General features: G+C 39.6%; 1 long non-coding RNA gene across 1 annotated transcript in view; it reads right to left on the bottom strand.

Moving 5' to 3' along the window:
• Nucleotides 1-27,396, bottom strand: part of LOC116592955 — a 99,785-nt gene extending 72,389 nt beyond the window's left edge. The window contains exon 1 of the long non-coding RNA XR_004286675.1: nucleotides 27,333-27,396. This is a non-coding gene — a long non-coding RNA (uncharacterized LOC116592955). The remainder of the gene's footprint in view (nucleotides 1-27,332) is intronic.
• Nucleotides 27,397-27,652: the final 256 nt, after the last annotated feature.

Consider the following 27,652-nt stretch of genomic DNA (forward strand, 5'->3'; position numbering starts at 1 on the left):
GAAAATTGGACAGCCACATGCAGAAAAATGAAATTGGACCATTTCCTTACACCACACTCGAAAATAGATGCAAAATGGATGAAGGACCTCAATGTGAGAAAGGAATCCATCAAAATGCTTGAGGAGAATAGAGGCAGCAACCTCTTCAACCTCAGCCGCAGCAACATCTTCCTAGGAAGATCGCCAAAGGCAACAGAAGCAAGGGCAAAAATGAACTATTGGGATTTCATCAAGATCAAAACTTTTGCTCAGCAAAGGAAACAGTTAACAAAACCAAAAGACAACTGACAGAATGGGAGAAGATATTTGCAAACGACATATCAGATAAAGGACTAGTGTCCAAAATCTATAAAGAACTTAGCAACCTCAACACCCAAAGAACAAATAATCCAATCAAGAAATGGGCAGAGGACATGAACAGACATTTCTGCAAAGAAGACATCCAGATGGCCAACAGACACATGAAAAAGTGCTCCATATCACTCGGCATCAGGGAAATACAAATCAAAACCACAATGAGATATCACCTCACACCAGTCAGAATGGCTAAAATCAATAAGTCAGGAAATGACAGATGCTGGCAAGGATGTGGAGAAAGGGGAACCCTCCTACACTGTTGGTGGGAATGCAAGCTGGTGCAACCACTCTGGAAAACAGCATGGAGGTTCCTCAAAATGTTGAAAATAGAACTGCCCTATGACCCAGCAATTGCACTACTGGGTATTTACCGAAAAGATACAAACGTAGTGATCCGAAGGGGCACATGCACCCGAATGTTTATAGCAGCAATGTCCACAATAGCCAAACTATGGAAAGAACCTAAATGTCCATCAACAGATGAGTGGATAAAGAAGATGTGGTATATATACACAATGGAATATTATGCAGCCATCAAAAGAAATGAAATCTTGCTAGTTACGACAATGTGGATGGAACTAGAGCGTATCATGCTTAGCTAAATAAGTCAAGCGGAGAAAGACAACTATCATATGATCTCCCTGATATGAGGAAGTGGTGATGCAACATGGGGGCTTAAGTGGGTAGGAGAAGAATAAATGAAACAAGATTTGGATTGGGATTGGGAGGGAGACAAACCATAAGTGATTCTTAATCTCACAAAACAAACTGAGGGTTGCTGGGGGAAGGGGGATTGGGAGAAGGGCATGGGGTTATGGACATTGGGGAGGGTATGTGCTATGGCGAGTGCTGTGAAGTGTGTAAACCTGGCGATTCACAGACCTGTACCCCTGGGGATAAAAATATATTATATGTTTATAAAAAATTTAAAATTAAAAAAAAAAGTACAAATGCTCAGTTATACATAAATGACTCACAGAGATGAGAAGTACATCATAGGAAATATGGTCAATAATATTGTAATAACTGTGTATGGTGATTGATTGTGACACACTTACCATGGTGAATATTGAGGAATGTAAAAATTGTCAAATCACTGTGTTGTACACCTAAAACAAGTATAAAACTGTATGTCAACTATACTTCAAGAATAACTAAATAAATAGATAAAAAAATAAATATACCTGTAATAAGTCAATTGCCATCACATTCAGAGTGCAGGTAACCAAACTACCAACTATACGCCCATTTTCTCATTCTCAATGTTGGGTGCTAAAAAACACAAACAAACAAAAAAAAAAACTAAGATAAACACAACAAAGAAAATCTTAAAATCCCTTTCCATGAAAGGTGGTCACAGCTCATAGAGCCATATCATCACAAAGAAAGAAAGAAACAGACCAAGGGCATGGGTGATCCTTACTCTGGTGTTCAGAGTCGCATTCTAACTACAGAGTCATACCTCTTGTGCTCCACTACCATTTGCTGCCTTCAAACTGGAATCTTTGGATATGGGAAACCAGGCTTAAGAGACTTTTTTTTTTTTTTTTTTAAAGTAGTGTAAGTAATTTAGGATTCTGTGATTCAAAATTTCCTTTACAGGGCGCCTGGGTGGCTCAGTGGGTTAAAGCGTCTGCCTTCAGCTCCAGTCATGATACTGGGGTCCTGGGATTGAACCCCACATCGAGCTTTCTGCTCAGTGGGGAGCCTGCTTCCTCCTCTCTCTCTCTCTCTGCCTGCCTCTCCGCCTGCTTGTGACCTCTCTCTCTGTGTAAAATAAATAAATAAAATCTTAAAAAAATTTTTTTTTCCTTTACAAGGATCTAAATTCAGGGGTGACTGGCTGGTTCAATGGGTAGAAGATGCGACTCTTGATCTCAGGGTTGTGAGTTCAAGCCCCATGTTGGGTGTAGAGTTTACTTAAAATCGATAAATAAAATCTTAAAAAAAAAAAAACAAAAACAAGAGTCCAGATTCATAGATCTCAGAAATGACCTTTACCCATTCCCTTCAGATGCTGATGCTCTTGAGGGAGAGCAGGAAGTGAATGTGATGCAGAAGTCATGGCTTGATACCCAGAAACAGTACAAGTCCTAGGTCAGAGCTGCAAGGCAGTACAGAGGCCAGACAGGGGAGAAATGTGCTAAGGGATAGTGCAGTGACTGTGATTTTGCGTTGAGTTTAGACAAAGACATGAGCATAAGATAAACAGGTTGTCTTAGACTCTGGCATGGTATTAATAAGAATCACTCTAGAGAATGCTGGGAAGGTTGTTAAAAAAGAGTTGCTAGAAGAAGCGTTCTAGTGGGAATGATCTAGTAGATCAGAGATCTACTCAGGTAGCCAGCATATTCTGCCATGTATTTCCAGTGCTCTGAGTTCCAGGAGATTCCAGGTGTCCCTATGGGTAGAGCCATGTGACTATTTCTGGTTAATAAGCCATAAGCTTAAATGAAATGTGTCATTTCCAGGCTGAAGGATTGAATGGCCAGTGGGAGATGCTCAACTGTTGTGGTGTTTTTTGTTTTTTTGGGTTTTTTGGTTTTTTTGTTTTTGTTTTTTTTGTTTGTTTGTTTGTTTGTTTTTGGTCCTTCTGGCATGGTAGCTGGCCACATTCAAGATAGGCAGTTGAGAGCAGGTGAGGGTTAGTCTCTCAACCTTGGTCCCTAAGCAGTTATGATGACTCTAACTTCTGAAGAACACATGATTGGATGAGGAATAAAACTTGATTACTTGAAGCCACAGGTATTTGGAGTTGTTTGTTATCTCTGCATAACCCAATATCCTAACGGTATATGCAGTTACTTTCAAATGGATATAGCCTAGATAAAGCTTTTACTGGTCACTCAAGAAAACAGACATAAATTATAAAAGTCATAAAAAGACCCAAAGGCCATAAAAAATCCAAGAAGAGTCAGAAGTGAAGAATGTAAAAATGATAGCAAAGCAGCCTTGAACAGATAGATTTTGGGGGGAAAATCTGCCTGAAGAGGAAAGGAGTGAACTAAGAGCTACAAGCATAAATTCAATAAACAGCAATTCCCTTATGTTTCCTAGAGTTTTTCAAGTAAAGTAAAAACAGCTCATAGAATAATTAATTTTCAAAAGTGCTTAGAAATAATCTCCTTATTTTTGGTACACCGTTCTGTAGTAAATGTGCCATTTCATCATCTCGACACTACTGTCACTTTTTTCTGTGAACTGCCAATTGAAAAGCTATTGGATCATGGTTTTATTATACAAAAATAAACACACAGCCAACTAGTTAATCTTTCATTCTAAACCAGCTGTTTCTCAAAAAAAAATCAGATTAAAATATAAAAATATGAAGGACATAGATTTCCATAAGACATTTAATTTTGCTTTTCCTTGTTCATAGCAAAAAATTCTCTGTGAATTTTGAAAGATCGAATATGTACTGCTTAAATCTTGTGGTTTCAGCATAAAAAATATATTAGAACGATGATACCTTTGATAGTCCCATTTCATAAGTGGAGAAAGAGCTACCCAGAAGCATCATGAAACCAGTGAAAATACATTTACAGATCCATTTTTGAGTATTATTCAAAACTTCTGAAAAGCTTAACATTCGTTGGTCATTCAATACATATTTATTGAGCACCAACCATCTACCAGACATTGGGCTAGGTGAGCAAGACATACTCGAAAGAGTAAGGCAAGCATCAGGGAGTGATTAAAAAGATACAGTGGTAAGTCCGGGTCTTCAAGTATAGGGTGGAAACAGTGGGGGCACAGAGAGAGCCACGTAATCCAGGACAAGGGGCCGAGGGAAGGCTTCCTGCTAGTGATATCTAAAATGACAGCAAACAAAGGAAGCCGAGAGCAAGAACTTTCCAGAAAGAGCTAAAAAGAGAGCCTTAAAAAAAAGCTGAAGTAAGAGAGAGTGTGGGCCATTGGTCGGTAGCTTGGAGTCCTCATAGGCCCATGGAGACTGCCCAGAGGTGCAACCAAACAGGTAAATTTGCAGGATTCAGATCTGGAAACTCCCTTTGGACTACATAAAAGGAACTGTGCTTTTGATTAAAAACCAGGAAGCCCTTGAAGGATTTTTAAGCAGAGAGCCTGCTGTGGTGGTATTTGGGCTTCAGCAAGGTCACTCTGTCTGGGGTCTGGAAAATGGATTGCACCGGGCAAGCCTGGCAGCAGAGTGGCTGATTGGGCAGCATTTTAAATAATCCTTGTGAGGTGCTGTCTTCCAAACTAGGATGTTGGGCGTAAGGTAGAGAAAAGTGCACAGACTGAGAGGAAAAAGAGTCAAGAGAACGTCCACAGGTCAGAGGGCGGGAAGAATGGTCAAGGACATCTCCCAGGCGCTCTGGGCTCACTCGTCTGGTGTGGGATTCTAGGTGCCCCACTTACTATTTATTAGGTGACATTGAGGTCCTTTCCCAACCTCTTCTGCAATAGTTTTCTCACATACCAAACAGGGGTAAAAATAGTACCTATAGATTATTTTGAGGTTAGCATTTCCATTAAGTCCTAACACAAAATAAGCCCTTGATAAATATTAGCTATTAGGTTGCAAAGGAAATGAAATAGGATTAGGATTGAAAATGTCCATTAATTTAGTGACTTTGGGGAAAATAACTCTAACATGGGAAGGGGAGAACTGAAGGCACGTTGCAGTGATCTGAGGAGTAAAAGAGATAAAGGAGGGATTGGCAAATGTGGATAAGCACCAGAAGAAAGAAGGATAAGAGGCAAAATAATAAGGAAATGTGAGGGAATATGAGGCCAAGAGGGACTTTAAAAAAAAAAAATGTTTAAAGGTGACATGTGTAACGATTTGTGTTGATAAAAAATAGACAATAGAGAGAGAACTTAGAATTTTCCAGAACAAAAGGTATATGTGATGGCATAAGCTCCACAAAAAGGAGAGAGGAAGGGGGACCCAGAGCAGAGCTGGGGGAATCAGCCACACAGGAAAGACAAGAGCAGCTCTTTCAGATTCCAAAAGGATCTTTCTGATACTCTTTTCCAGACAAATTGTTTGTATTTGTCCAATCAAAGAATATTTTTATTCAACATATCATAGAGAAGAGGACACGAAGACGTATGACACGTAGGACTTAACTAAAAAGTCATAGAAATGTGAGCGAAGTGAATGAACCTGTACTTTAGGTTCTTTGCAGCTCACACCCTCGTCCTCTGTATGTCAGTGATAAAACCAAGTGAAGTCACTGTTCAAAGAGTCTTTGTGAGGTCAGGAAGAAGGGGCGAGGATGGGTTAGTGAACAATCAGGAGGATTCAGAAGCAATAGAGTAAATAATGCCAGGCCAAAAAGTATGCAGATATTCAGAAATTAAACTCAGACAGCAAGGATTTACAATATAAAGAGAACACAGTATTTGGATATAGGTGAAGGCTAGGACAAGAACTAAGGTAGATTCTTACACCAAATACTATCTGTGTAGAATACTAACACTTCTTATATTGTCTCACAAAATGGTCTGCTAGGCTCTGTTGCAAAGCCAAAGATCTTCATAGGCCTAGGCTCACAATGCCTTCCAGGGTCAACATTAAATCAGGAAAGACAATCATTGAAACTTAGTACGCATAGTCATTTGCAAAGCTGTTAGCAATATGACAACGCAAGTGCTACTGGTATGCAATTGATTTTCTAGACCACAGTAGATCTATGTCAAACCTCACACCAGCATTCATGATTGTTTCAGTCTCCTTCATAAGGCAACATACTAGAAACCTACTTGAATGAGCTTGGTTTATGTTTTTCAGAAATGTGTCTAATAATAGATCATGCTGTGAAATATGATGGGAACATGCAAATATCCTTTAAAATTATACAAATGACACAAAAATAATAACAGTGCTTGAATTTTAAAATATCAAAGGTTTTTCCCCCCCCAAATGTTAGATACTTCACTATAAACAAATTTAGAAATCAAGTTAATGATATGCTTGTGGAAATATTTAAGGAGTAAAGTGTCCTAATATGTGCAGCTTCTTTTGAAATGCAGCAAAAAAATAAGATGCCTTGATGAACAGATAGAAGGATGGATAAGGGAGATATGTAATAAAGCAAAAATAGGAAATGCAAAATGTTAATGGCAGAATCTAGGTGATAGATATAGGATTGCTAACTTCATAATAGTTTAATTTTTCAGTGTATTTTAAAATCATTGCACCAAAATGCTGTAAAAAAAAAAAAAAACTTGTGAGTAATTATTTCATTCAAGTTCTTCGTTTCATCAGCTACCCTCCTCTCAAGGGCATCATTTCATACATTTGGTCTGCTTACACCACTTCTCATTTTCTCTCTGCTTGTTCTACCTTTCACCACTTTTAATTGTATGTATATGTGTTGTAAAAATAGAAATATATTCCAATTAGTCTTATAGAAGAAAGGCTTTATACTACTCACAATTTTCAAGCTACAGAAACCTAACTCCTTCTGACTCAGGCAATGTGGAAAATTCACTTATCTTATAAGTCCAGCTGCAAGGGGTGGGGAATCTGGAAGCTTCAGGGATAGCTGGATCCAGGAGCTCAAATTATGTTGTCAATTATCTACCTTTTTCTATCCCTGCCCTACTTTTATAATGTTGGTGTCTTTTCAGGCATGGCAAGATTATTTGAGAAGCAATTGTATGAGGGGTAGGACAATAGGACTGTCTGACATGTCTATTGTAAAAACCTCCCCTATTCTGGAAGATCCCCCTTTTGAATCTGTGTCTCCTTGTAGCTATCACCTTATCCCTTGCCACATTTTTCAGAAGCTTCCTCTGTATTCATTTTTCTTCTTCCAAAATGCAAAACCACTCCTTGGTTCTCTGCAGTGTGGATTCTGCTGCCATAGATTCACGGAAAACTGCTCTTATAAAAGTAAACAATGACATCCCCATCAAGGAAGCCACAAAAAAGTTTAGTTCTTATCTTACTGGTCTCTCTGTGCAACATCTAATTCTACTGGCCACTTGCTCCTTTGCTTACTTTGTACTCTCCCAATAGCAGACTTGAGATGGGACTTGGGTTCAAGTAGTTTATCTGAAAGATGATCTCAAGAAGCATCAGTGAGGAAGTAGAAAAAAAGTGAGACACAGGAGAGAAAAATGCCAATAAAAAGGTGTTAAGAAAAAAGGCCTTCCTCAGTTTTCATCTGGACTGTGACAACAATGTCCTAATGGGTTACCTTGCCTGGGTTTTGCCTGCCTGAATCTATCCCTCAAAAAGCAGTCAGGGAAATCCTGCATATCTGACAGTCAACTCCCTGCTCCAAGTCTTTTCCTCTTTCCGGGCCCTACCAGATAAATCCTGTCTCTTTGGCCTCCCCCCACTTGACCCTTATTTGCCTTTCTTGTCATTCCTTGCCATGGTCTCCACCTATAGTTTTGTGTTTTGTTTTGTTTTAAGATTTTATTTATTTATCTGAGAGAGAGTGTGTGCAAGAGAGGGAGAGCACAGCAGGGGAAAGAGAGAAGCAGACTCCCCTGCTGAGCAAAGAGCCTGATGCAGGACTCAATCCCAGGACCCTGAGATCATGACCTGAGCTGAAGACACACACTTAACCAACTGAGCCACCCAGGTGCCCCCCCCCCATAGTTTTACATTCTAGTATTCAATAACTGTGAGACACCAGGCACTTTTTCATACCTTCTTGTCCCTGCCAAGGTGACATTCCTCTGCCTAGAGCACTCTTCCCACTCTCCATGCCTGCAGTGTCTTACACAACCTCTCTGACTGGACCAGGCAGGCTTCCTCCATGTCTCATTGCATCTTCAGCAAACTTTTACATTGGCACCATTCATGCTATTGTATCAACACAATCTGTTCTTTTCCATCTTTCATACTAGACCATAGGGACCTCAAAGATAAAGGTCATTTATTATTTAGTAAGCACTTAATAAATAATGAGCTGAACTGTAAAAATACTAATAGTACCATTACTGACAGCTCTCAGTTCAAATGTATAAAATTGATTATCATTTGTTTTTGGACAGTGACAAGAGCTATTTCCTGAGGGAGTGAGGGAGTGAACAGCAAGGAAGTCTGTCTGACTCTGCATATGAGTGTTTTGGAACCAGCCAAATGCCTACAGGCTAAGTTGCTGGAGCTGGTGAAGCGGGGAGGCCAATAATCCCACTCTGTGCTCCTTGGCACTCTGTGGTGAACTGGCTAGGGTTTCCTAGATCTGGAATTGGCCTAGGCCCTTAGGCTGAAGATTTGTTTTTATAGATAAGTACTGAGAATTCAAGCTGCTCTTCCACTTACCTACTTGAACTGGATGTTACTTAATTCCACAAAAACGGCTGACTTGATAACATTTGTTGAGATTCCCAGAATAGGTTGTTAGTAGAAAAATTTTTAGCCAGTATTCATCATTCATTCATTCAACTCGTATTTTGTTTTAACTCATCCTTTGAAAAATAAATAGTAAAAAGAAAAAAAAATGATAGAAATCACTGCCATCCAAAACATTGTTCTTCTGTGATGAAAATATTCTGTATCTGCATCATCCAGTACGGGAGCCACTGTCTGTATGTGGCTACCAAGAAACATGGCTAGTACAAGTGAGAAACTGAATTTTTAGATTTAATTTTAGTTCATTTAAATAACCACATGGGACTAATGGCCAATAGATTAGTGCAAGATAGAGTGTAAAGCCTCTCTTGCCCTTTGTTTCCCCTCAACCACCAAGTCCTCCTTCTCAGAGGTGTCCATTATTATCAGTTTCTTAAACATATTTTCCATGATACTCTACACATTTATAAAATATGTGTGTTCACAAATAGCAGCATACAATTTCCACAAAACACTCTGAATTCTGGGTTTTCCTTTAAGATATTTTTCCTTTGAGATATTTCCGTATCAGAGTATACGATTGCCTCATGCAGAAGTACTGCGTAGTATTCCCTTTTGTATATGTGCCTTAACTAGTCCTCTATTCATGGACATTTTGCTTGCTTTAATATTTTCCTGTGAAGACCACTTATAATGAGCGTTTCACAGATCTCCAAGACCATCCATATAGTTCATGATCCATTAGAAGAACTTTCAGATCTTAGAATATACTTGTGCTCACAGCTAAGGTTTATTACGACAAGAGGATACATGACAAGGTCAGCAAGTAGAAGAGACACAAGCAGAACCTGAAGAAATCCAAGCAAAGGCTTCCTACCATCTTTTCTCCGGTGAGAAGACACAGACAGACTGTGCTCCTTCCTTCCCCAGCAAAACATACCATAACATGCGTGCAAGGGTTCTTCCCGGGGAAACCCACTGGAGACTCACTGCTAAGGTTTCCCTGGGGACTGGTCACATAGATAACCCCTGCCTAGCAACTACTGAAGCTCCAAATTCCCATTTACAAAGCAGGTGTTCAGTACTTCAAGTGGGTAAAATAGCCTTGGCACTCTGGCAACATTTTGTATCCGTTCAGGGAGCTGCTTACCAGCCAAGTTACCAGAAGCCAGCCAAAAGCCAATCTTATAAGCAAGCCCTTCCAAGGTAGCAGCTTCAGACTTGTTATGTGGGTGCATAATGAACATCTTTGCACATACCTGATTTTTTCACAGGTGCAAGTATATCTGTAGGACAAACACCTAGACACAGAAATGCCCCATCAAAAAGCATGAACATGTCTAATATTAATAGATATTGCTGACCTATAACAATTTACACTTGTACTTGCAAGGTATTGGAGTTCCCTCTTAATTGCCAGAAACACAGTGAAATAACTATTTAAAAATACTATGTACAAAGCAACACTAAGTATTGGGAATAGAGCGTTAAAGGAGGCAGAGGTCTGGCTCATATTCCAGGACAAAAGGCAGAAATAAACAAGGAAATGAGTAAGTGAACAGAGTAATTCCAAATAACAATAAGTCATATGGAAAAAAAAAAGTAGAATTAGATCACAGAATATATGGGGCAAAAGGAACTACTTTGGATTTAGTAGTCAACAAAGTTCTCTCTGATAAAATGATCACTGAGATAAGCTCTCATTTATTAAAAAAAAAAAAAAGAGAGATCTCAAGACTGTAGGCAGAGGCCTACCAGACAAGCTTAAGGGAATAGTTCATAGGCCAGAAGGTAGGAACAGAAGAAAAGTCTCTATGACCACAACATAGTGCTGGACCAAAGGGGAGAATAATTCAAGTTAAAGTCAAAGTCAAAGAGAAGAGTAGGGGCTTTCTGTTAATGTGAGAACTTTCGTTTTCATTCTGAGTGGTGGTAGGAAAAGTAACTTCGTGCATGCAGTCTTTTGATCCCCTTTTGGCTACTAAGAATGGGTCTTGGGCCTTCCTTATCAAAAGCTAAAGAGTATTCACAGCCTCACAGCCTGTGCTGGGCTTATTACCTTGTGTGGGTTTATCTTTCCCTGTTTCAGACTCAGTGTGTACTCTTGGTCTGCTTACATGGTGTGTGTGTGGGGGGGGCATGTGGCAAGTGGTCACCCCACTACTACACTTGTCCCATCTAGCGAGGGGATAGGAAGCACAAGCCAACTGCCCAGCATCGGCTGTGTTGGAGGGATCCACTGGTCATCTGACGCCTGTTACTGAAGTTGATCTTTCTCTGTTTCTTCCCTGTGTGAGTCAAGTGTCGCTGCATCCAGGGCTTGCCTGCATTTTGTTTTCCTTGGCAACCCTGATATGAGGATGCATGGGGCAGAAGTGTTCAGACTTCTACCTCTAGTGATGGGTAACAGATGCGACTTGCTCATCCAGTCCAGTGTGAAACTTTTGGAAGATTTTAAGTAGGGGAAAAGAGTGTTCAGTAAGCAACTGTGTAGAGAATGGATTTTAGAAAAGTAAAAAGAAAAAAGAGTTTGGAATTTATTATGGCATTCTGGGTGAGAATCTATGGTGATTAAACTTCCTTAGTAGCAGGGAAGGTTAGAGGAAATAAAGCCACCGAGAGTGGGTGAGAGTTTGGGTGTGTGTATGTTGGGGACAGAAACCAATGTGATCTCTGTCCCTGTGTCAAATAGTCCTGGGACCAGGCATATTTTCTTTTCCCTATGTTAAACACTAATGAGAACAAGCATAAAATAACAGCTAATTGCTTCTAATTGCTTGAGAAAACACTTGCTTCTTAAACACAGCATTGTGGAACCAACTAAATAATTTACCCAAGGAAACGAACTATGTCAACTACTACCTCAATGTACCTATTTATCCAAAGATATTAGGTCATAAACTCCATCTATTCTCAACCAGTTTCTTGCTTTGTTAGACCCACCTTATAAATCACTCAGCCCAGGCCCTAAAACCCTCTAAATATCCTTTCTGAAGTTCCAGAAGTACTTGGAGAGAAAGAAGAAGAAGCAAAGAGAATCTTCCAGAAGATGATTATCCTACCACTATTTCTGTAGTTTCAGAGTCTTATTATGAGACCCTGGTAGAGTGAGTCCTCAGTTAACATTCAAAACGCTTGGTCTACGGCAAACCCTTTGACTTAAACGTCTCAATGCCCCAAGCTCCTATTCTTCTAAATAATGTACAAATATAAAGTTAAACCCCAGTATACCTTCAAAAAGGGTGAAATATTGTATGTAAAACATGGACTAGCTTGAGGGGAAAATTGAACTTTATGAAATCAAGAAACGGTGTTATTTTCTGATTGGAGCGAAACTTTTAACTCACATTCAACCATCTATCTCTTGAAGTAGAAGATGAGATTTTCTGATTCCTCGGGAAGTGCCTGGAAACCTACCTAATTATGGTTTACATGAATTTAGATTCTATCAAAATAGGCGACAGAACTAGCATCTGGGTGTTAATTTTCCTTCAAGTAGTAAGAAATAGATAATAATTCCAGAGACAGCAGGGCCTTAAAAATAGACATAATCATAAATTACACAGAATAATGATATATACAACAAGGAGTACACATACTGGCAGGTAACCATATAAAGCTTTACTCAGGTTATGCAAAGTTCAATTTTAAAATATTACTTTTCTCTGAGGAACCCATCCTTATTATCATAGGTGTATTAAAGTTTGGGGGTGACTTTGCAATGCATCAAAATCTTTGTTCAAAAGGAGAGAAAATAACTATACTTCTCTGTGGTTTGAATTTTTTTTTTCTGTAAATATTTCTCATCCTGATACTTTGCATTGACCAGATGCTACACCAAACCAGTATAAATCTTTTCAGTAAAAACACAATAGTTACTCAGAAAAATGAAGGCCTACAAACAGTGTATTTGGTATACCATCTTGCAAAATCTAAATATAGAGCTGGGTCAATTCCTTTAGGTCACTAAACAGAACGGCTGGCAAATCCAGACAATTACTTTTTGTATTTTTTTCCCCTGAACACTTTCACCACCTGTCTTCACGTCTGACCTCTCCAGTCATTTCAAGCAGTTCACAAAAGGAAAAAGGAAAAAAACCTGGCAAGCCCATATGCCAAACTAAATCATATCCAGGAGACCAAATGCCTGCTGAATCCAAGAAATGGTTATTTATAGACCTGTAATTAGTGATTAAAACCCCAGGGAGTATTTTGTTTTCCTTTTAACCTTAAACTCCTCTCAGCTTCTATGTATTCTCTTACTAAATGTGATGCTGTACAGCTCTGCCATTTCTTAGGAAACAACCCAGTAATCATTGTGAGAAATGTACACTTCACAGTATGTCCTGTTCGCCTCATGATTTTAGTGGTCAATTATTCTTCAAAATAAGATCAGAGCCTGATTTTCCCTGGTTGGCCATCAGAAAACTCACCAATGTTTCACCATGTAGAAACTAGAGCTATGTTAAAAATAAAAAGTGACTTTTCATTAGTACTGATATTTCAATATATTTAAGCCAAAATGGTGTTATTTAAAGAATTGGGTGTTCAAATAGGAAAAGCAGAACCAGGTTTACGGAATTATCAGATATTCAATGCCTGAGAAATGAGTAATGTTGGACTAAAAGTACGCTTATCTATTATCCATTGTTCTGAGTATTTAGCAAGTCCAGGAGTATACATTTGCTTAATTAAAATTTGCCCGGTAGAAACAGGCATTTTGCTTCTATCAGTAAGAAACAGACCCAGAAAACAAAACAAGAGATCCCATCCATGCAAAGAATTTCAAATGATTCATATAGATCACCTCGCTCCCAGGAAGGGGAGCATACAGACTCTCTGCTTAAGGTTGGGCAGTGCATGGTGGCTTTATTCCAAAGAACCCACCATAGAAGGGGCGAACAAAAGAATAACTTTGCCTTGGAGAAACCTGACAAATATCCTGTCACCTAGGTGATCAAGGTCAGTACCAACAGTGATGACTCACGATGACAGCGTGTGCCCCCAATAGATTATGAGACTGTACTTCACCCAAAACCCGTAACCCCAGTCTAATCATGAGAAAAACCCAAATTCCAGTAGAGGGACAGCCTACAGAATACCTGACCAGTACACCTCAAAACATGTAAGGTCATCCAAAACAATTAGAGTCTGAAAAACTGTCACAGTTGAGAGGACCCCAAGGACACATGACAACTAAATGTAATATGGCAACCCGAATGTAATTCTCTAACATAAAGAAGACATTATGTAAAAATGAAGAATATCTGAAGAAAGTTTGGACTTCAGTTAACCATGAATCAATATTGGTTCATTAGCTGTAATAGAATAATATAATACATTAATAATAGGAGAAACTAGAATGTATGGGTACTCTCTGAACTACCTTTCTAATTTTATCTGTAAATCTAAGACTCATGTAGAAAATAAAATGTCTTTAAAATGATAGTATTGCATGGAGCACTGGGTATTATACGTAAACAATGAATCTTAGAACACTACATCAAAACTAATGATGTATTGTATGGTGACTAATATAGCATTAATAAAAATGTTATTATAACATTATGTTAATGTTATATTAACATTACAAAATGTTAATATAACATTAATAAAAAATAATAAAAAAATAGAATGATAGTAATGTATGTGAGCACCTGAGGGCCTAGATTTTGGTTTCTAGTCCTAAAGGCTCTTTAAAGAAATGGCTGATTCTTGGATTAGAACAAGAAATAAAACCTGGAGCATCTTGTAACATGAGAAAGTAAGAAAGCAGTCACACACAGACACCGACACACAGATGCACAAGAACCAGCTAATAGCACTCCTAACAGACAAAGCTGAAAAAATTAATCATTTAGTTTTTACCACTGTTACAAGGAGGAAAGAAATGAATATTGATTGCAGGCTGTTTGGGAACCAGGCACTGTGTTAATGCTGAGCATTCACACTACATTTACTCTGACCAGGACTCTGTGAGATAGATGTGATTACCTTAACTTTACAAATGAGGAAGTTGAAGGTCAACAAGTTTAGTTAACTTGCCCAAGGTCACCCATGTCTCAAGGACAAAATCAGCTTTTTTTTTTTTTTTAAATCAGCTTTTAAATTATAGGATTGCCTATACCTCCTACATCCATACTTTTTTCACTATCCACTTCTGTCTTTCATTCAAATTCAACTTCTTTGCTTATGAAAATTTGTCCTAAATCACATAGTGTTTTCTGTTAATAACCCATTAAAGAGTCTCAAAAAAATGGATGGGGGAGGGGAACCTTACTTTAGAATTTATTATGACCATTATTCTATTAGCAGGCATGAATGACAAATTACAAACAAACATGTTGCAAAGCGGAGGAAATGATAAAGCCATCCACCCCAATCAAGGGGCCCACAGGTTAACTGTTCTTGGAACTGTAATTTGCATCCCAGCAGGGACATCTAATAGTCTGCCCCTTAAAACGCAGAATGTTTCTGCTTCATTTCTGCGGACGTTGCCTCAAGGAGAATTAGTTTGTATTACAAATTCATGACTAAACAGCTAATAGAAACTTGGCATGACCTCCTCAGAAGAAAGAACCCAACATACCTTGAAAGGCTGCTCCCATCAAGCTGTTGCTCTAGAAAGGCCAAGAGGGATCTAGCTAAACAGAGCATCCCCGGGGACTGGCATGGAGATGCACAGTGAAAACACAACCCAACACAGCATATATACGCTGCCCCAATTGGGATTCCATTACCAACCACATGTCTCCACTCCTCTCTTTCTTGCCTGTCCCCACCAGCCACGTCATGTGTTTCTGGCTTACCTTCTTACCCAAAGGAGAGCCTCAGTATCTAGATACTGACTCCTTGACTTGTCACTTTTGTGTTTAATCAATATTCTTCCACATTGCTTTTGTTGAAGCTATTTCTTCTTTGTAGATAAGTAACTCACATTGGTCGTTTTGGGACTGTAGGAGTTTTACTTAAATGTTTTCTTCCTTTGACCTCTAGACCTAGTGGTCCATTCTAACCACATTTTTAAGTTCTAGCCTAAACATCGTCTTGGGAATTGTGTAGCCTGGAAAGTCCTAAAGAATGGTCAGGTCTATGACTTATCCCATAATGTATTTTTCTCACTTGGGGAGTATATCCTTTCAGACCCCTTTTTTGTCCTACCAAATCATGCTTTTTATTATTATTTAGTCAGTTTTATGTGCAGATCATTTTTGTTATGAATATATTGACAAGCACTTTTTATATTGTCTTAGAGTCATACCATGCTATTTCCCTATTTTCTTTGCATATAGAAACTCTAATCATTGAAGAGTAATTAGTCAAAAAATATCAGGCCTTATTACACTGAGAAGGCATCTGAGGCCTTCCAAATTGGGCTTATAGACTCTGGGAAACTTTCATGAGGCCACAGCTCATGTTTAAAAGGTTTGATATACCGTAAACCAATTTAAGTTTCCATATCAGAGAAAAAGTCCTGCCATTTGGGATAATTTCTTGGGAGTAGGTGAGGGCATTAATTAATAAAAATTACTAATCTTTCTGCAAATAAATTATGAAACAATTTTAAACAATGCCTTTTCCTTTCTTAAAAAATTGTGTGACTAACTTCCAAATAAAATGTATATTTTGCCCTCCTTACAGAAATCAGCAACAGTATAGGTGACAAAGTTTTATAACGAGAGTTTGAAAAATATTATTTCTAATGTTTTCCCACAGTAAGAGTCTGGGGCATATTTGTTCTTATGTGATAACTAAGAAGCTAACTCTGTATAAGTTCTGGCAATTTGCCTCTCTGGACAAGGGTGGGAAAAGCAAGTATTCAGACTGGGAAAAGCCATCTCCAAGGTAACCCCCATGTTTACCCTTCTTTGGGGAAGCTGTATGGGAGTAGGATGCTCCGTGTCTAGGCAGATGACTGGCAGAAAGAGTTTCAGAGAGGGGTCAACAAAGCCCCTTCCCAGCAAATGCCTCAGGCAGTCATTAGCTTATTAGACTTCTTTGGTAATTAAATGTCTGTGTAACAGCCCAAAGCCACATGCTAACACAAAAAATGAAAGCTCTGGGAATTAGGCCCTGTATCTTATGGCTGACAGAGAGAAATAGCCAAAAAGAGAGACAGGGTTGAGGCAAGGTTGGAAGTAGTTTCAGAAGGGATGGGACAGAGCTCAGAGTTTCTCTCCCTCTTCTCTCTCTCTCTTTCTCTCTCTCTCTCTCTCACACACACATAAGCATCCAGTATTCTTAATTAAATCTGGATTATTTGAGAGTCTTTCCCTGTCCTGTCACAAACTGTTTTAGAAGGGATTAAACACAATGCTAAAGAGGAGATTTGGGGTTCACAAACCACTAAACAAACATCACATTTTTAATATAATAGGTTAAATTAAAGCCGCTTCCCAGTACAGAAAAACCTGGGAAATGTACATATGGGGTCTTACCATAGTTAATATTAGATTTTGTACAAAAAAGGTAGAACAAATAGCCCAAATGTGCCAAAGATATCATTGTATGTTACTTAAGCCCCACTTAAGAGAGCTGCTAAATTAGAAAAACAATTTTAAAGGATTTTTTAAAAGATTAAGATTCTGTCATTTTTCATCAAGGAATGTGTTGTCTGGCAGGGCAGTAAAGAAAGCATATTCTATAATCAGAGCAGTAATGGGGGCCCAGGGAAGGATAGAACCCATATGTTTAGAAGTGAGAGTAAGATCTTTATAGATGAAGCATATTTGAAATAAGCAACAAAAGAAAGGAACAGTGAGTATTCACAGGTGGAGGTAGGAGAAATAGTCTCTAGGGAAAGGAACAATGGCTAAAAATCAATAATAATAATATAAAGCATATTAATATTCTATATAATATATAAGAAAGTATATATGTTATATATAATACACAATTAATAATGTGTTATATATAATTATATGTAATATGTAATTAATAATAGTGGTAGTAGTACACTGAACTGGCAATTTGTTTAGAGCAGTGATTATCAAAATATGGTTCTTGGACCAGCAGTACCAGCATCATATGGAAAATTGTTAGAAATGTAAATTCCTCCAAAGAAGATAATCAAATGACCAGCAGGTACATGAACGGAGCTGAACATCACTCGTCATCAGGGAAATGCAAAGCAAAGCCACAATGAGATACCACCTCACACCTGTTAGACTGGCAATCATCAGAAAAGACAAGAGATAACAAGTGTTGGCAAGGGCATGGAGAGAAGGGAACCCATGTGCATGGTTAGTGGAATTGTAAATTGGTACAGCCATGATGGAAAAGAGTATGGAGTTTCCTCAAAAAATTATAAATATGACTACCATCTGATCCAGCAATTCCACTTCTGAGTGTTTATTCAAAGGAAGAAAAACATTATCTCAAAGAGATATCCAGAACTCCAGATTCATTGCAGCATTATTTACAAGAAGCAAGACGTGGAAACAACCTGAGTCCATTAATAAATGAATAAATTAAAATGTGATATATATAAAATGATTATAGATAGATAGATAGATATTATACAGCCATAAAAGGGAAGGGAATCCTGACATTTGTGATAACACAGATGGACCTTGAAGGCATTATGCTAAGTAAAATAAATGAGACGGAGAAAGACAAATGCTACACAATCTCTCATACATGTGGAATCTTAAAAAAAACCTGAATCATGGAAGCAAAGAACAGATTGGTAGTGGCAGGGGAGGGGAAGGGGAGAGTGATACATTTATTCTCCTCGTAATGGTTTCTATTCGTGCATCCTTTTAATTCTCTTATTTCACAAATGTTATTTTTATAAGATCATTCTAGTTCTTTTTTTGAGGTAGCTAGAAATCAAGCATGTACATAAATATTTCCAGGTCTGGGACACAAAAGATGCAAAGCTGATTATTTCATAGCAGACTACATCATAATGAAGGGATGTTAGTATTCAGAGACTAATAATTCTTAGTTACTTTTAAAATAATCTAATGTATATACTGTAAGGAATATGTAGGAATAAACATTGACCTGAGCCAAAAGAACTGATACCGTGATATTGCCTAAGTGTAGTAATCTACCCAGGTTTTCTGGGATGGAAAAAAATAAAAGTTCTCCGTGGTAAGAAAGCTCCCTAAGCTAACAAGCCAAAAGTAGAAGACCATATCACCTGTGGAGAGAGTTTGTTACACTTGGAAAGAAGCAGGGGCTAAGAGTTTTGGCTTTGAGCTTAAAGGGGTTCCCAATGATCTCCCCTGGGACAATCTGAGTCTCTAAATAAATAATAAAAGCAATGGATACTAATTCACTAAATAAAATAGGAATCCATGAGCCTAAAACTATAATAAATGAATGAATAAATGAATGAATGAGTAAAAGAATGAGTGAGGGTCACCTGGGTGGCTCAGTCAGTTAAGCATCTGCCTTTAACTCAGGTCATGATGGGATCGAGCACTACATTAGGCTCCCTGCTCAGCAGGGAGGGAGCCTACTTCTTCCTCTGCCTCTGCCTACTGCTTCTGCTCACACACTGTCTCTCTCTCTCAAATAAATACGTAAAATATTTAAATTGCTTTTTAAAAAGAATGAAAACTTTGATAAGAAACAGTTACCTCAAATTGCCTCTGCAAAAATTACGTATTAATTGCAAGAGGAAAAGAATAGTTTTATGATGCAGAAGGCTGTCAGGCGCCACTTTGATCAAGTGATCAAAATGAAAATCATCAGACATAGAAAATATTGAAATTATGTACCCTACCAAAAGGATGCAAGGAGAAGAGCCCACGATCTATTCTGAGATGGGCCCGACAAAGATGCCCGCATCTAATCAGAAGAAAAAAAAAAAAAAAAAGACGGCCCATATGAGGGGCTTTTACAAAATAATTGGCCTGAAACTCAAGAAAAGACTGAGAAACTGTCCCAGACAGAAAGACACATGACAATGAAATGCAACATGTGATTCTGGACTGAATACTTTTGCTATAGATGCATTACCGAAAAAAAAACTGAAGAAACTTGAATGGGATCTCAGAATTAAATGTTCATAATATGTCGATGCTAACTTCTCGGTTTCGATGGTTGTATTATGACTCTCTGTGAGAATGATCTTGCCTGTAAGAATTACATGAATAATTATGCAGAGATGACCAAGTATCACGGCCGCAATTTACCCTAAAGCTATTCTGTAAAAACAAAGTTCCTTTACCGTACTTGCACCGTTTTGAAAACGTTGAGAACATTTCAAAATAAAAAACAGCCATAAAAAAACAAAACAAAAAGTTTGGCTTTGGAAAGGACTACACTCAAGGCCAGTACTTGAAATCCAGTTTAAGATTACAAAGCCAATGCCTATCCCAGACTTTCCCAGACTTCTGGTTTTGCTAATAAGCAGGGAAGGAAGTTGCAGCGGGGGTGGGGGTTTGAGGGTGGGGGGGGCAGAGCAGGAGGAAGCTAATCTGAGTCATCAAACTGAGGCAAAGTTCCTGGAGGTCGAGTAGCTAGTCCCTGGACTCATCAGGCAGGAATCAACATTCTATTCCTGTGTGGAGTCCAGCGAAGACTGTGGGAAATCTCAGGCACAGACAGAAACCCAGCCAGCCCACAAAGAGCAGCACACAGAAGTCACACAGCACACAGAGGAAGAACAGTGAGAGGCTGAGCCCGGGAGCATTCCTTCAGCTCTTCCCCTCTATTCACTGTAGGACTCTTTTTATTAACAAAAAGCTGGGGGACAAACTTAAAGGTCCTTCAATAGGTGACTGGTTAAGGAAGCTGTAATTCAGGCGTACAGTCCCTCGCTTCACAACTATTTAAATGGATGGGGCCTAAGGATCTATTCTGACTACAGTCCAGGGAGCAGGCAATTCGTCTACACCATCATGTCTTGCTCTATCCCTCGTGCCTGAAAAGAGCAGGGCAAGAAGCTGTTTTTCAGTAAATATTTGTTGAGTATATAAAGGAATAAATATTAATTTTTTTAAAAAGTTTGCAAAATAGTATGAATAATAGTCTAATCTCATCTGAGTTTTATGTAGATGTCCCAAGTTCTCCAGTTTTTATCCTTTTCCTTGAAGTATTCAAATCTAACTACTCTGGCCCTAATCACTTTTAACTTCTGTTTGTTTTGTGTTGGTGGGGGCATATTTCTAGGGGAGGGGGGCTTACGCTGTCTTAGAGGCTGCCTGTCACCTCTCAGTCCATTTCCCTGCTCAGCCCCCTGCTGGCCCTCCCTCCAGCATGTCTCTGTCCTGCCCTGGACCATGTGGCACAAACATGGGCTGTTCCCTTCTCCATTCCCTCTACATCCATGAAGAAAAGGCTGTTGTTGTTGTTTTTTAAGATTTTATTTATTTATTTGACAGACAGAGATCACAAGTAGGCAGAGAGGCAGGCAGAGAGAGTGTGGGGGAAGCAGGCTCCCCACTGAGCAGAGAGCCCGATGCGGGGCTCGATCCCAGGACCCTGGGGTCATAACCTGAGTGGAAGGCTGAGGCTTTAACCCACTGAGCCACCCAGGCACCCCGAAAAGGCTGATTTATACAGTGTATTTTCATTGGAGATCTGTGAACAAGGAATGGTTATCTCAACTTAGTAGAGAGTACAATTTGAAAAAAAAGCATGGTGCATCACTCATGATTCCTAAAAGCACGGGGCAGGATTTCTGGTACTTGCAGACTTCCCAGTTCCCAGCATCTGCATGAAACCCCTTCACCAGTTCTTTCCTGCAGGGCATGGACTCCCATCTCCTATTTCCCCATAGCCTGGGGTCTCCATGGAGAGACCCATGCTCATACTCATGAAGCTCCAACAGTGAAAACAGCACCTACTTGATAACACACAGCAATTTTGGTTTCTTCTGGGACCGAAGCACTCTCACACTCTCATTTAGCTAATCCTTGAATCTTTACTTTTCACAGCCACTAAACTAACCCACCATTATTTTCTCCCATCAATATGCAGGGATCTCCCTAAAACAATTTTTCTGCCCTCCTAGATCAATCTACTCAGAGTGAAGGCTATTTTGGAAATGGTAAATGTTCTCACCTCATTGTGCATAGATAGCACCAGAAAGAATCTAAAGCAAACCAGTAATGGTAGCTGTAAAAGGCAGATGAAGCACCAGGGGCTGACACTGTAAGTACCTACAGGACAAGGCAAGCAACAAAACCAGTGAATCAGGCGGACATAAGAAATTTCTTCAAGAGAAGCAATGAAGTTCACAGGAACATTTCTATGCCAGACATGTGCCTAATTTACTTTAAAAGTTATGAATATTCATACTCAGGTTACCTCAAGGCAGGCAAATTTCCCTAAAATTAGTGTATAGAAACTTGCTTCAATTTTCCTAATTAAAGTATAGTCTTCTACCCAGATTCCTAATTAGAGCCCAGTAGAACCAGAGCTGGAGATTTTTATCACAGACATCTGAGATTCAGGTATATATGTAAACTCTTCTGGCCTTTAAGTAATAGCTTGTTTTAAGAGACATGCTACAATGACAAATCACCCAATTTTTAAAAATGGCCAAATAATCTAAACAAACATTTCTCCAAAGAAGAAATACAGATGGCCATGAACAACATGAAGAGATACCATTAACCATCAGGGGAAAATAAATGGAAACTACAAATTGAAATAACATACTTCTTCACATTCATCAGGATAACTAAAATCAGAAAGTCCAATAATAAGTGTTGGGGAGGATGGAGAGACACCACCAGTGGGAGTGTAAATCAGTGCAGCTGCTTTGGCGAATAGACTGACAGTTTCTAAAACTGTTAAACACGGAGTTACCACAAGATCTGGCAGTTCTACTCCTAGCTATATACCCAAGAAAAAGGAAAATGAACATCCACACCAAAACTTGTGCAAATACATTCACAACAGCCAAAAAGTAGAAACCTTCCAAATGTCTACCAACTGATACATGAAAAAACAAAATGATGTCTATCGACACCATGGAATATAATTTGGTGATAAAACAGAATGTAGTACTGATACATGTTACAATGTGGATAAACCTTGGAAACATTATACTAAGTGAAAGAGGTCATCCTCAGAAGATCACATATTGTACAATTCTACTTTAAGTAAATCCCCAAAACAGACCTATAGAGACAGAAAGCAGATTAGTAGTTGCCAGAGTTTGGGAGGGGGGGCGGATGGGGAAAAATGGGAGGTAACTGTTCATGGGTACATGGTTTCTTCCTGAAATAGTTAAAATGTTCTTTAAAAAAAAAAAAAAAAAGATTTTATTTATTTGAGAGAGAGAGAGAACATGCACAAGTTGGGGGAGGGGCAGAAGGACAAACAGACTCCCTGCTGAGTGCAGAGCTCCATGTGGGACTCGATCCCAGGACCCTGAGATCATGACCTGAGCTGAAGGAAGATGCTCAACTGACTGAGCCACCCAGGCGCCCCAGTAATTAAAATGTTGTAAAATTGATTGTGGTGATGGATGCACAACTCTCTGAATATACTAAAAGCCACTGAACTATTCATTATAAATGGGTGAATTATATGATAGGTAAATAAACAGAGGGAGAGGAGAAGCCAACTTCATGCTGAGTGTAGATCCCAAGGCAGAACTCGATCTCAGGACTCTGAAACCAAGAGTCAAATGCGCAACCAACTGAGGCTCCCAGACACAACTACTTAAAAGTTTTTAAATAAAAATAGTGAGATCTAGTCTGGTTTCCTCTTAAAGATTGGAATATAAGCTTCATGAGGATGCAGATTTAGTTACTGGTGAATCCTGGCTCTCTGACCTAGAGTTGCACTCAGAAATATTTGGGAAGGAAGGAAGGGAGGAAGGCAGGGAGGGAAGGGGACAGGGAGGGAGGACAGACAGACTAACACAGAGGGGCCTAGGGCTAAACTTGCAGCGGGGGATTAAGACAAAACTATGGAACCTGCTGCAGGGCTACAGAGGCTAAGAGTCAGGCACTTTGGGACCTGCATCCTCAATTCTACCTCCTTCATTTAGGTGTCAGTGTTTGCCCAAGCCTACCCTCAATTTGAAAGCCAGACAGTGTACTAAGGGATGAGTAATTCCCCACAAGGCAATTCTTGTGCCCTGATTTAAATAATTTCGAATGACATCAGTGTAGCAGGTCACCTACACATCGACCTGGATCAGCACACTGAATTAGAGGTCAGGTGGCAGAGAACCAGAACAACCCTCTGTGTGCGAGGAGATGACGGGGTCCAGGGCATGCTTTTTGGTGGACCCTGACAGCTTGTGCAGCAGCGGGCAGTGGGGTCAAGGGTGGGAGGTACCAGCAAAAGCAGCATGGGATTTTGTCTGCCACTGGACGGTGCCTATGACTTGGGTCCCTCATCTGTCAAGACACTCAAGAGTGTCACAGCATTGCCAGGAGGGGAGTGTTCCTGTAAGGCAAGGAGCTGACCACATCTGCGGTTGCTCCTTTGCTGATTTCACACTCAGCGCAGCTCACCTCCAAGTCTCACTTCCTTTCGTCCCCTCACACTCCACCTTGTTCCTTACATTAACTTTCAGAGGGACGCTCTGACATTTTTCACTTAGCAACAGCGTCACAGCAGTGTCTAAAGTAATATCCAACACGATTCTGCTTTCCAGTCCCACAAGCAAAGAACCCAGCAATTGGGGAGAAATTTCCAAGAAGACACAAAGAAATCAGTACTCTGCTTAAAAGTGGCCCTTTGAGAGAAATAATGCCTTATATCTGCGATGTCCTTTACACATAACCAAGTGCTTTCCTCGTATTTACCCCATCTGACCTCTTTGAATCCTATAGGTATTAGCATCTGGAATCTGAAGCTCCAAGAAGGAAGAGACTGAACTGAGGGTCTACACTGTACAGGGTTTAGACGTGTGAACTCATTTAATGCTTATGACAGCTCAGGCAGGAAGGGAGTTATTACCCTGTGAGGGTTTTCTTCTGACTTTGGTAACCGAAATAAGAGGCAAACTCATTAATCTTTGGAGAAAAGGGTATTATGCGTCTTCCCAATTGCCCTTCCTGAAGAAGAGGGAGGGATTGCAGGCTGAGCACAGTGGCTGTGCAGGTGGACAGGGGAAAGGGTGGATGGCTGGACAAATACGTGCTGCAAGACGTGCCTATTTTACTTCTATTATTTGAGTCACACTCAGGCAACTATCAAAATTTTCTTTTAGAGAACTGTCCCTTAAGTACTTTGCATTGTCAAGGAGACAGATCGTGCAAATACAAAATAACTAGAGAACACCACTAACACAAGTGGTAAATTGTGTGGTAAAGACAAGTGAATTTCACCCTGGGCATGAGGATCTAGGGCCACATACAGTTGATTGTGTAGAAGCTATGCAGTTGTATGTGGTGGCCCTGTAAGGATCCGTGTGTGTGTGTGTGTGTGTGTGTGTGTGTGTGTGTGTGTGTGTAGGGCCGGGGATGGGACAGGATGGTAGGACTGTGATCATACTTGAAATATCTACTGACTGAGCAAATACATGTAAGTGGGATTCAAGAACACCTTGGAATAAGAATGCAGCATGCTTTAAATTTAAAAAAGCAAAATGAGTCAGAAAACATAGGAGAGCTGGGAAATTAGGATATACAAAGAAGTACTAGTAAAATGTGGCCTGGAAAATAAGCCTGAAATCATTCAGAGCAAAAGGAAGCTGAAGCTAAGGCTGAGACACAGGCATGAATTTTGAATTTGGGGGTTTATACAGAGTAATGCCATTTCTGGCCTTTCCTTTTTTTTTTCATGGATTTCTCTGGTCAGAATCTAATACAGTCATGGAAGTACCTACTTGCAATGAAATTGTCCCTCATAATCTCTTGGACAAATAACCATGGAAGTTATTTGTGTTTTCCATCACAATGTTTCTAGGCCTCTTAGGTAATTCACAGTTGAAATGTATGGACCAGGCCAGATCATCTCTAGCACACTGCTTATACTCTTACTAGGTGGGAAATTCTAAAATGAGAACTATAAAATGCATACTGATTTTGATAACTACTCAAAGACAGAATTTTATATATAAAACTAAGATTCTTTTTAGCAAGATCTAGTTAAATGGATCCTGCCATGTCTGGAGTATTTAACCCCTCTGGAGGAAGCCTTCCATTTTACTGCTAAGTACCTCGCCTATTCATTGTACAATTGTCCTGACAAGTACCAGTGATTATTTCTGATTTTCCAAAGAACATGAAACAGTAGTGGAAGGAATGATTCAATTCTTCTCAGAGCACAGGGCAAACTTTTTAGCTTCATAGCTTGACATCTGAGATTACACACAGACAACACTCAGTTTCTGATAACCTCAGGCTCACAATACTTTAATATCCTAAAAAAAGACTGTGTGGTTTCCCAGCTTTAAGACAGAGGTCCTAAAGAGGAAAAGAGTGGTGAATTTTTTTGTGTGTCCTGGTGATCCAAAGAAATGGAGACAGGTCCAGAGGGGCAGGAATTGTGTTGTTTCACAAGAGAAAGTAGAATGGAGAAAGAATGATGATGTATCAGTCAGCTCCTGCTTCAATAATGCAGCTTAACAAATATCCCAAAATGCAGTGGACTGCAACATAAGCATCATTTTTTTCTTTTACGCAGGTATTTAGCTTGGCAAGCGTAACAGCTCTAGGCTGTGAGTTGGCTCCAGAATGCACATGGGGACCAGACCTACCCCAGATGTCTTTCATCTTCCTTGGAAAAGTGACTACCTAAGGCAGGTTCTTCCTGACACTCAGCAATTAATTACATAAAAACAAGAATCAAATGTGAGAAAATGTTGGCACTTCTTAAGTATCTCTTGAAACATAAGAAGCAGAAAAAAACATACCATTCATGACTTGAGAAGCATAGTTCTCTCCAAAGTTCCTAACCTCACACATTTGCTCCCAACTTCCACATCTACTTTCATGATGGGTTTCTCAATTTTCTCTACTCCTTAAAATATACTGACACATGGCTCAATTTGTACCTCCAAAAATTTCAATATTAAAGAAAAGAAACAAAGAAAGAGAAAGGACATACTTTGATAATAAATAGGAGACCTCTCTTTGTAAGTTACTCATTTTCTGTGAGCTTCAATCTCTACCAAATGCGATTTTTTAGTGTAGACAATATTGGCAGCCTAAAAGCAGAAAAGCAACTCTGAAGGGAATGGAATTCCAAAGTCTTGAGTGCCTTGCTGAGAGAAATGCTAGAATTACACAGATTTAGCAACATCTTTTCCATAAATGAAAATCACAACTAAGAGAGTTTCTAAAGGCCTAGGCTGAACCCAAAATAAATATGTTAAGAGATACTTATTGGGGAAAAAAAAGAAAGAGAGAGATACTTATTGGGATAACTGCCCTGAGAAAGAGATTTCACTTTGAAGCTGAATATATGTTCTCTGAATTTATGTCAAGATAGGGAGAGATAACAGGAACAGGAGTGAGGAAGGCCAAGAATCATTTATAGGACTCCATTTTTTTCTTGGAGTAATCACAGGTGCTGTTAGAACTCTATCCCCATTTCCATCAAGCTCTGTCTCTTCCACACACTCCGTGGGTTTAGGCTCCCTGAACACGAGTGAAGAGGAGGGATCAGAGGAAACGAGCCAGCACAGCCCATTCAAGGGTGTCAGGTGCTCTGGTCTACTTGGATCATGGGAAGGGGCCAGGTGCTGCGTTAGCCTTCCACAGAACTAGTTCGCCTGTCAAACAAACAAACAAGCTTCTGTGAGTTTCTTCCCAAAACCGCTTACCTCAGGTGATGCCTGGCAGGGCGTGCTGGTAAAGCCACCTGGTCCTTGTCACCTCTGCTTGTGCTGTTCAGTGTTGGAGGTGTTACTGTTGTGGGCCTCCAGGGTCAGGCAAATACCTCAGCCTGCAGACACAGCACATTCTTGTAATCACCTGAGTCATATCAACTGCTGGAGGACAAGGAGGCTCCCAGGCCTGGATAGTCAACCTGGGAGGAGGCACCTGGTAGGCAGCAGACCCCGTTTTCTGATATGGGAGCAAACCGAGTGGAGAAGAAGTAGCCTCATGTGACAGAGGGAAACAATGTTCACACTCTCATATT

This window comes from Mustela erminea, chromosome 1 (genome assembly GCF_009829155.1).
Source record: "Mustela erminea isolate mMusErm1 chromosome 1, mMusErm1.Pri, whole genome shotgun sequence".
In the NCBI taxonomy this organism is placed as follows: Eukaryota; Metazoa; Chordata; class Mammalia; order Carnivora; family Mustelidae; genus Mustela; species Mustela erminea.